The sequence below is a fragment of the Physeter macrocephalus genome, chromosome 21 (assembly GCF_002837175.3).
Source record: "Physeter macrocephalus isolate SW-GA chromosome 21, ASM283717v5, whole genome shotgun sequence".
Lineage (NCBI taxonomy): Eukaryota > Metazoa > Chordata > Mammalia > Artiodactyla > Physeteridae > Physeter > Physeter macrocephalus.
Window position 1 is genome coordinate 33,163,823 of NC_041234.1, and position 9,796 is coordinate 33,173,618.

A 9,796-nucleotide genomic window follows, 5' to 3' on the forward strand; every position below is an offset into this window, starting at 1 on the left:
TTTTTTTCAATGTAAGTAAAATCCTAGTCCAAGGCTGCCAGTGTAAATCTCTTATCCCAGTAAATGCCATATGTAATCTCTACCCTGTCTTCTGCAGATTGTCTAAACCTTGGCAACCTACAATATATTTCTGTTATGAGGCTACTTGACAGTGTCAAGTAGCACTTGAGCACCTTTTAAAACACTGGTTAGCTCAAGCTAGTAAGATCCTGTATTTATATATTGCTCTGCCTTTAAAACCAATATTAATACATTTTTTCATTCAGTGCCCAATTAACTATTTAAAAGGGGAGCAAACCGAGTCGTTTGGTGAAAGATGGGGAAGATGAACAGGGATGAACCTCTTGCTGTTTGCATGGACTTGGGCTTTGGGGGGGCACTTCTGTTTGACCCAGTACTTGTTATGCTCATTGGAAGAAATGAAAACTCCATGATAGGGTGAAGGAATATCAATAACATGGACAGGAAATTTCAGGGCCCAGCCAAAGCATCCTTTAATTCATTTACATGAACTGAATTCACGTCAATGGTAGTATGTTATGCAGCTTTGGGGAGTAAAATACACCACTCCAGGAGGTGAACTGGTTTTTTGAGCCAGTCACCAATCCAAAGAGAACATGAGAGAGAAGAAACAGCAAACTAAAATGCTCATCATGTTATTGTCCAATTAACAGGGCTCACTGTTTCAAGTCCCACTGGACCAGAGGACTCCTTGCATTAGGAGAACAGTGTAGAACATGAGGCTATGACAGTTGGAGCCCTGTTTGCTTCACTGAATTTCTTTGCACTAGGTTGTCAGAGCAACGTTGAGGTAGTGCATATTATTAAGTAGTTGCAGTGCCTTATGCTGCATAATTGGAAATACACCTTCTTTCTGAACTTAATTCTCTGTCCCCACTAATTATGATGGATGTCTTGTTATAATGGGTATAATAAATATCTTCCTGCTCTGGACAACTTAGAGGTTAATGTTTCAGAAGCAATGGCTTTGTAGAATCATATGGCTTGTTCAACTACTTAACAAAAGGTCAGTTTTTTGTCCCTCGGTCTTAGAATAAAACTCAATAGCAGGGACGGAACCCAGCCCTTCAAAACTAGGTATCTCTGCTCTGCAGGAGAAGAATTTTCAAAGAATAGCAGAAGAAAGAAGAAGAGACTTCTCTGGATTTTATCCAAAATTAGTAGATTGAAGAAGGGGAGCCAGGCTAACTCAAGACGTGAGATTGGGCCTTGTCTTAGAAATGTCATTACAGAAATGGGAAGAGAAAGTGAGAACAGAATGCTTCATAGAAGGTGAGGTGGGAATGGAGGTTGGGGAGAGAGGAACTGCCCTTAAATGAGAACCCATTATGTGCCACACACTATGTGGTTTCCTCACAATAACCCTTGAGGTAGGCATGGTGTGGGTTCTCCATTTCATAGGCAGAGAGAGGGAGGCTGGCAGCAAGTTATCCTCATGACCACTTCTGATCCTGAAGAAAGTGAGAGGGGCTAATGATTTGCTGAAAGGCACATAGTGGGCAAACAACTGTGCCACGGTTGAGAACCAAAACTTTCCCACTTTCACACAGGCCACCTTTCTTCTATTATTGAGCTGCTTTTGTAGTGAGGACCAGGTTGACCATTAGAACAGGAGCCAGAGATGACTACTAATTGGGTATTTTTACAGGACCTGACTTCTGACATATGGGCTAAGTTGTCTGAAACACTTTGAACTCTTGAAGTGGACCACTGAAACCCAGAAAAAAGTCAGTTGTGTTGTTGTGTGGTATGTGATGTGGTGGTGGTGGTGTGTGTGTGTGTGTGTGTGCATGTGTGTTGATGGAAAAAGTTCCAACACCAACCTTAGTCTGTTTTTCTTCTGAAAGTTTTTCATAGGCAGCTAATATATGGAACATGTAGCCTTTCAGCACCTCCTGCAATCTCACCTTTGTCAATTCATGGCCTCGAACCTGATTGATTTCCTGGCATAGGCCAAGCAGGAAGGAATGTATGCATCAGGATAGCTGAAAAAACAAAATACTGTTGAATTGGCAACTTGTCCCTATAAGTGACATTTGGTAAATCCAGATGAGTTTAAGTTTACAAGGCTTATACGCCTGGGTATTGACCTATCAACACAGTCTCCCTTGGATGATAATAAAGTATGAACCTCTTCCATTAACAGAAGCCAAGCCCTTGGATAAGTGAAGCTTCTCCTCAATCTCTCCTTGGTCCCCAGCAGGTGGCATTGGGTTTTACCTTGTGGTTTTCACTTTAGACAAGTGACAATTAACTGTGTGATTCCCTAATTAACACAGAAACCTTGTTCATCCTAAACAGCACATGGTTATTGCTATGGAATAAAATAATCATTAAGTAATTTCCTACAAGGAACAGTTTGCTATTTACTTAGCCACACATTAGACAGGAGCAAAGATTATTATAACCTATTCATCCGAGCCTACATGTTGAATTATTTGATTTCCTAAACTCTTACTCCTTTCTATCTGGCATCATTTTTCTCCACTTTCTTCTTTTTTTTTTAACATCTTTTTTGGAGTATAATTGCTTCATAATGTTGTGTTAGTTTCTCCTGTATAACAAAGTGAATCAGCTATACATATACATGTATCCCCATATCCCCTCCCTCTTGCGTCTCCGCCCAACCTCTCTATCCCACCCCTCTAGGTGGAACAAAGCACCGAGCTGATCTCCCTGTGCTATGCAGCTGCTTCCCACTAGCTATCTCTTTTACATTTGGTAGGGTATGTATGCCCATGCCACTCTCTCACTTCGTCACAGCTTACCCTTCCCCCTCCCTGTGTCCTCAACTCCATTCTCTACCTCTGCGTCTTTATTCCTGTCCTGCCACTAGGTTCATCAGAACCATTTTTTTTTTTTTTAGATTCCATATATATGTGTTAGCGTACGGTATATGTTTTTCTCTTTCTGACTTACTTCACTCGGTATGACAGACTCTAGGTCCATCCACCTCACTACAAATAACTCAATTTCGTTTCTTTTTATGGCTGAGAAATATTCCCTTATATATATGTGGCACATCTTCTTTATCCATTCATCTGTCAATGGACACTTAGGTTTCTTCCATGTCCTGGATATTGTAAATAGAGCTGCAATGAACATTGTGGTACATGACTCATTTTGAAATATGGTTTTCTCAGGGTATATGACAAGTAGTGGGATTCCTGGGTCATATGAGGGTTCCATCTTTAGTTTTTTAAGGAACCTCCATAGTGGCTGTATCAATTAACGTTTGCACCACAGTGCAAGAGGGGTCCCTTTGCTCCACACCCTCTCCAGCAGCTATTGTTTGTAAACTTTTTGATGATGGCCATTCTACCTGCTGTGAGGTGATACCTCACTGTAGTTCTGATTTGCATTTATCTAAAGATTAGTGATATTGACCGTACTTTCATCTGTTTGTTGGCAATCTATATATCTTCTTTGGAGAAATGTCTATGTAAGTCTTCTGCCCATTTTTGGATTGGGTTTTTGTTTATTTGATATTGAGCTGCATGAGCTGCATGTAAATTTTGGAGATGGATCCTTTGTCAGTTGCTTTGTTTGCAAATATTTTCTCCCTTTCTGAGGGTTGTCTTTTTGTCTTGTTTATGGCTTCCGATGCTCTTCAAAAGCTTTAAAGTTCATTAGGTTCCATTTGTTTATTTTTGTTTGTATTTCCATTTCTCTAAGGGGTGGGTCAAAAAGGATCTTGCTGTGATTTATGTCTTAGAGTGTTCTGCCTATGATTTCCTCAAAGAGTTTTGTAATGTCTGGCCTTACATTTAGATCTTTCATCCATTTTGAGTTTATTTTTGTGTATGGTGTTAGGGAGTATTCTAATTTCATTCTCTTACATGTAGCTGTCCAGTTTCCCCAGCACCACTTATTGAAGAAGCTGTCTTTTCTCCATTGTATATTCTTGCCTCCTTTATCAAAAATAAGGTTACCATATGTGCGTGGGTTTATCTCTGGGCTTTCTATCCTTTTCCATTGAGCTATATTTCTGTTTTTGTGCCAGTACCATACAGTCTTGAATACTGTAGCTTTGTAGTATAGTCTGAAGTCTGGGAGCCTGATTCCACCAGCTCTGTTTTTCTTTCTCAAGACTGCTTTGGCTATTCAGGGTCTTTAGTTTTTCCATACAAATTGTGAAATTTTTTGTTCCAGTTCTGTGAAAAATTCCATTGGTAGTTTGATAGGGCTTGCATTGAATATCTAGATTGCTTTGGGTAGTATAGTCATTTTCACATTGTTGATTCTTCCAATCCAAGAATATGGTATATCTCTCCATCTTTAATTGGAGATGTTTGTACCATCTTTAATTCCTTTCACCAGTGTCTTATAGTTTTCTGCATACAGGTCTTTTGTCTTGTTAGGTAGGTTTATTCCTAAGTATTTTATTCTTTTTGTTGCAATGGTAAATGTGAGTGTTTCCTTAATTTCTCTTTCAGATTTTTCATCATTAGTGTATAGGGATGAAAGAGATTTCTGTGCATTAATTTTGTATCCTCCTATTTTACCAATTTCATTGTTGAGGAATTTTGCATCTATGTTCATCAGTGATATTGGCCTGTAGTTTTTTTTCATGGTGACATCTTTGTCTGGTTTTGGTATCAGGGTGATGGTGGCCTCGTCGAATGAGATCATGAGTGTTCTCCCTCTGCTATATTTTGAAAGAGTTTGAGAAGGATACATGTTAGCTCTTCTCTAGATGTTTGATAGAATTCACCTGTGAAGCCATCTGGTCCTGGACTTTGTTTGTCCTAAGCTTTTTAATCACAGTCTCAATTTCAGTGCTTGTGATTGGTATGTTTATATTTTCTGTTTCTTCCTGGTTCAGTCTCGAAAGGCTGTGCTTTTTAAAGAATTAGTCCATTTCTTCCAGGTGGTCCATTTTATTGGCATATAGTTGCTTTCAGTAATCTCTCATGATCATTTGTATTTCTGCAGTGTCTGTTGTTACTTCTTTTTCATTTCTAATTCTGCTGATTTGAGTCTTCTCCCTTTTTTTCTTGATGAGTCTGACTAATGGTTTATCAATTTTGTTTATCTTCTCAAAGAACCAGCTTTTAGTTTTATTGATCTTTGCTACTGTATCCTTCATTTCTTTTTCATTTATTTCTTATCTGATGTTTATGAGTTGTTTCCTTCTGTTAACTTTGGGGTATCTTTGTCCTTCTTTCTCTAATTGCTTTAGGAATATGGTTAGGCTGTTTATTTGAGATGTTTCTTGTTTCTTGAGGGAGGATTTTATTGCTATAAACTTCGCTATTAGAACTGCTTTTTGCTGCATCCCATACGCTTTTGGTCGTCATGTTTTCGTTGTCATTTGTTTCTAGGTATTTATTGATTTCCTCTTTGATTTCTTCAGTGATCTCTTGGTTATTATGTAGTGTATTGTTTGGCCTCCATGTGTTTTTATTTCTTGTAGATTTTTTCCTGTAATTGATATGTAGTCTCTCATAGCATTGTGGTCAGAAAATATACTTGATACAATTTCAATTTTCTTAAATTTACCAGGCTTGATTTGTGACCCAGGATATGATATATCCTGGAGAATATTCCATTAGCAGTTAAGAAGAAAGTTTATTCTGTTTTTTTTGGACACTTAAGAAAGTGTATTCTGTTTTTTTTGGATGGAATGTCCTATAAATATCAATTAAGTCCATCTTGTTTAATGTGTTATTTAAAGCTTGTGTTTCATTATTATTTTCATGTTGGATGATCTGTCCATTTGTGAATGTGGGGTGTTCACGTCCCTTACTTTGATTGTGTTACTGTCAATTTCCCCTTTGATGGCTCTTAGCATTTGCCTTATATTGAGTTGCTCCTATGTTGGGTGCATAAATATTTACAAGTGTTATATCTTCTTCTTTGTGTGATACCTTGATCATTATGTAGTGTCCTTCTTTGTCTCTTTTAATAGTCTTTATTTTAAATTCTATTTTTTCTGATATGAGAATTGCTACTCCAGCTTTCTTTTGATTTCCATTTGCATGGAATATCTTCTTCCATCGTCTCATTTTCAGTCTGTATGCGCCCCTAGGTCTGAAGTGGGTCTCTTGTAGACAGCATATATACGGGTCTTGTTTTTGTATCCATTCAGCCAGTCTGTGTCTCTTGGTTGGAGCATTTAATCCATTTACATTCAAGGTAATTATTGATATGTTTGCTCCTATTACCGTATTCTTAATTGTTTTGGGTTTGTTTTTGTAGGTCTTTTCCTTCTCTTGTGTTTCCTTTCCAGAGAAGTTCCTTTAGCATTTGTTGTATACTGCTTTGTAGGTGCTGAATTCTGTTAACTTTTGCTTGTCTGTAAAGTTTGTAATTTCTCCGTGAAATCTGAATGAGATCCTTGCTATGTAGAGTAATCTTGGTTGTAGGTTTTTCCCTTTCAGCACTTTAAATATGTCCTTCCACTCTCTTCTGGCTTGCAGAGTTTCTGCTGAAAGATCAGCTGTTAACCTTATGGGGATTCCCTTGAGTGTTTTTTGTTGTTATTCCTTTGCTGCTTTTAATATGTTTTCTTCGTATTTAATGTTTGATAGTTTGATTAATATGTGTCTTGGTGTGTTTCTCCTTAGATTTATCCTGTATGGGACTCTCTGTGCTTCTTGGACTTGATTTACTATTTCCTTTCCCATATTAGGGAAGTTTTCAACTATAATCTCTTCAAATATTTTCAGTCCCTTTCTTTTTCTCTTCTTCTTCTGGGACCCCTATAATTCGAATTTTGGTGATTTTAATGTTGTCCCAGAGGTCTCTGAGACTGTTCTCATTTGTTTTTATTTTTTTATTTTTAATTTCATTTATTGTGTTGTTCATCATTGTTTATTTGCTCTTTACTTCTTCTAGGTCTTTGTTAAATGGTTCTTGTGTTTTCTCCATTCTATCTCCAAGATTTTGGATCATCTTTACTATCATTTTCTGAATTATTTTTCAGTTAGACTGCCTATTTCCTCCTCATTTTTTTTGTCTGGTGGGTTTGTACTTTGCTCCTTCATCTGCTGTGTATTTCTCTGTCTTCTCATTTTGCTTAACTTATGGTGTTTGTGGTCTCCTTTTCTCAGGCTGCACGTTCATAGTTTCCATTGTTTTTGGTGTCTCCCCCCAGTGGCTAATTTTGGTTCAGTGGGAGTGTAAGCTTCCTCATGGAGGTGATGGGTGCCTGTGTTCTGGTGGATGAGGCTGGATCTTGTCTTTCTGGTGGGCAATATGGCATGCGTTGATGTGTTTTGGGGTGTCTGTTAACTTAGTATGATTTTAGGCAGCCTCTCTGCTAATGGGTGGGGTTGTGTTCCTGTTGTTATTTGCTTGGCATGTGGTGACCAGCACTGTAGCTTGCTGTTCGTTGAGTGGAGCCTGGTTTTAGCATTAAGATGGAGATCTCTGGGAGACCTTTCACTGTTTCATATTACAAGGGTCTGGGAGTTCTCTGGTGGCCCAGTGTCCTGAACTCGGCTCTCCCACCACAGAGGCTCAGGCTTTACACCCAGCCAGAGCACCAAGACCCTGTCATCTACATGGCTTAGAAGAAAAGGGAGGGGAAAAAAAGACAGAAAGCAAGAAAGAAAAGAATAGATAAGAAAAAGTTATTAAAATAAAAATATATTATTAAGAATAAAGAAATTAAAAGTAGTAAAAAAGAAAAAAAGGAAAGAAAGAAAGAAGAGAGCAACCAAACCAATAAAGAAATCCACCAATGATAACAAGTAATAAAAACTATCTTAATAAAAAAACAAACAAACAAAAAAAACGGACAGCCAGAACCCTAGGATAAATGGTAAAACCAAATCTCTACAGACAAAAATCACACAAAGAAACATACACATACACATGCACAAAAAGAGAAAAGGAAAATATATATATATATATATATACACACATATATATATATATATATAAAGGAAGAGAGCAACCAAACCAATAAACAAATCTACCAATGATTATAAGCTCTAAATATTAAACTAAGATAAACATAAAACCAGAAGCAAATTAGATGCAGAAAGCAATCCCCAAGCCTAGAGTTGTTCCCAGAGTCCACTGCCTCAATTTTTGTATGATTTGTTGTCTATTCAGGTATTCCACAGATGCAGGGTACATCAAGTTGATTGTGGAGATTTAATCCACTGCTCCTGAGGCTGCTGGGAGAAATTTCCCTTTCTCTTCTTTGTTTGCACAGCTCCTGGTATTCAGCTTTGGATTTGTCCCAGCTTCTGGGTGTAGGCTGTCTGTTCCCTGCCCAGAGAGGATTGGGTTAAAATAGCAGCTTATTAGGGTGCTCAGCCTCAGTCAGGCTGGGGCAAAAGAGGAGTACAGAATGTGGGGCAAGCCTGGGGCAGCAGAGGTTAGCATGACATCTCAATAGCCTGAGACATGCCATGTGTTCTCCTGGGGAAGCTTTCCCTGGATCACAGGACCCTGGTAGTGGCAGGCTGTCCAGGATTCTGGGAGAGAAAGTGTGGATAGTGACCTGTGCTTGCACACGGGCTTCTTGGTGGCTTCAAGAGCAGCCTTTGCATTTCATACCAGTCTCTGTTGTCCACCGTGGTAGCTGCGGCTCACACCCATCTCTGGAACTTGTTTAGGCAGTGTTCTGAATTCCCTCTCCTCGTGCACCCTGAAACAATGTTCTCTTGCCTCTTAGGCAGTTCTAGACTTTTCCCCAGACACCCTCCCAGCTAGCTGTGGTGCACTAGCCCCCTTCAGGCTGTGTTCACACAGCCAATCACAGTCCTCTCCCTGGGATCTGACCTCCGAAATGGAAGCCTCAGCTCCTAAACCCTACCCGCCCTGCTGGGTGAGCAGACAAGACTTTCAGGTTGGCGAGTGCTGGTTGGCACTGATCCTCTGTGTGGAAATCTCTGTGCTTTGCCCTCTGCACTTCCATTGCTGTGCTATCCTCTGTGGCTCTGAAGCTTTCTTCCCGCCAACACCCGTCTACGCCAGTGAAGGGGTTTCCTAGTGTGTTGAAATTTTTCCTCCTTCATAGCTCCCTCCCAGAGTTACAGGTCCTGTCCCTATTCTTTTGTGTTTGTTTTTTCTTTTTCCCTACACAGACATGCGTGGAGTTTCTTGCCTTTTGGGAAGTCTGAGGTCTTCTGCCAGTGATCAGTATGTGTTCTGTAGGAGTTGTTCCTCATGTAGATGTGTTTCTGATGTATTTGTGTGGAGGAAGGTGATCTCCATGTTTTACTCCTCCACCATCATGAAGGCCTCCTCCCATGCTTCCTTTTGAATTATGATTATCTCAGTGTATTCCCAGTAGTGGGATTGTCGGGTCATATGGTAGTTCTATTTTTTCTTTCTTAAGGAACCTCCATACTGTTCTCCATAGTGGTTGTATCAAATTACATGACAACCAACAGTGCAAGAGGGTTCCCTTTTCTCCACACTCTCTCCAAAATTTATTGTTTGTAGATATTTTGATGTTGGTCATTCTGACCTGTGTGAGGTGATACCTCATTAAGATTTTGATTTGCATTTCTCTAATGATTAGTGATGTTGAGCATCCTTTCCTGGGTTTGTTGGAAATCTGTACATCTTCTTTGAGAAATGTCTACTTAGGTCTTCTGCCCATTTTTGGATTGGGTTGTTTGTTTTTTTGATAGTGAGCTGCATGAGCTGCTTGTTTATTTTGGAGATTAATCCTTTGTCAGTTGCTTCCTTTGCAATGATTTTCTCCAATTCTGAGGGCTTCCATTTTGTCTTCTTTATGGTTCCCTTTGTTGTGCAAAAGCTTTTAAGTTTCATTAGGTCCCATTTGTTTATTTTTGTTTTTATTTCCATT